This window comes from Protomyctophum parallelum (assembly GCF_964188405.1).
Source record: "Protomyctophum parallelum genome assembly, chromosome: 1".
NCBI classification, from domain to species: Eukaryota; Metazoa; Chordata; class Actinopteri; order Myctophiformes; family Myctophidae; genus Protomyctophum; species Protomyctophum parallelum.
Window position 1 is genome coordinate 2,947,288 of NC_139697.1, and position 1,861 is coordinate 2,949,148.

Sequence of the window (1,861 nt, forward strand, 5' to 3'; positions counted from 1 at the left end):
CATCTGAAACGATATGCCAGGGACCCCCCATCTGAAACGATATGCCAGGGACCCCCCATTTGAAACGATATGCCAGGGACCCCCCATTTGAAACCATATGCCAGGGACCCCCCATTTCAAACGATATGCCAGGGACCCCCCATTTGAAAAGATATGCCAGGGACCCCCCATTTGAAACGATATGCCAGGGACCCCCCATTTGAAAAGATATGCCAGGGACCCCCCATCTGAAACGATATGCCAGGGACCCCCCATTTGAAACGATATGCCAGGGACCCCCCATCTGAAACGATATGCCAGGGACCCCCCATCTGAAACGATATGCCAGGGACCCCCCATCTGAAACGATATGCCAGGGACCCCCCATTTGAAACGATATGCCAGGGACCCCCCATTTGAAACGATATGCCAGGGACCCCCCATTTGAAACGATATGCCAGGGACCCCCCATTTGAAACGATATGCCAGGGACCCCCCATTTGAAACGATATGCCAGGGACCCCCCATTTGAAAAGATATGCCAGGGACCCCCCATTTGAAACGATATGCCAGGGACCCCCCATTTGAAAAGATATGCCAGGGACCCCCCATTTGAAACGATATGCCAGGGACCCCCCATTTGAAACGATATGCCAGGGACCCCCCATTTGAAACGATATGCCAGGGACCCCCCATCTGAAACGATATGCCAGGGACCCCCCATTTGAAACGATATGCCAGGGACCCCCCATTTGAAACGATATGCCAGGGACCCCCCATTTGAAACCATATGCCAGGGACCCCCCATCTGAAACGATATGCCAGGGACCCCCCATTTGAAACGATATGCCAGGGACCCCCCATTTGAAACCATATGCCAGGGACCCCCCATTTGAAACGATATGCCAGGGACCCCCCATATGAGAGGAGAGTTTCACGGCTCTAGCAGTGATTCTCTACCATTTTAATTTCAAGGACCCCCAGTTTGACATGCATTAGTCTACGGACCCCCCATTTAATGGCATTTCTATCTCTGGGACCCCCAATTTATATGTTAATTCAAGAGAGTGTTTACAAATGGAAACTTTGGTTTTGCTTTATTATTTGTAACTTTGTCTATACTTAAAATGATCACTCAATCATCACTACTTTAGATAGCCCCTTAGATAGCACTTTATGTAGACGTAGATAGCACTTTATACAGACATATAGCATGTTACGTAGACAGCACTAGAATTGCATGTAGTCATAGCACTTCATAGTACATATGTTATGTATAGTATAACACCAGAGGGAGCGCAACAAACCATGTACAACCCAGATTCGGCACAAACAAGGGACTAAATTATTTTCGCTCCTATGCCACCAAAATGTGGAACGCCCTACCAACAGTCATTAAGACATGTGAATCCCTTGACTCCTTCAAAACCGCTCTCAAAGGGCACCTACGGACGGCTGCAATTCGAAACTGGCCTCTGTAAAATCTGAATCCCCCCCCCCCCTTTCCCCTCACTGTATATGTATCTTTTCCCTTTTTGCTTCCTTTATGATGAATTCCTGTTTTGTTCTTTAACTACATAGAAGTGTCTATTTGTATGTCTCTAAATGTTTTGATGAATTGAACAATGTGGACCCTGTTGTAAACAAGTGTAATGCTTAATCGGGTCGTCCACTCACAGTTAACAGTCTTTGTATTGAGTTTGTGCTTGAAATGTACTGTAATTCTGCAAACTGTTAATACATATTTCAATCAATCAATGTAGTCATAGCACTTAGTACACATATATGTATAGTTCATGTTGTAGCCAATTTGATGACTCTATATTGTGGTTAATTTGTTGTGATGTTGCTATGACAACCTGGGCATGTTCAGCCAATCACA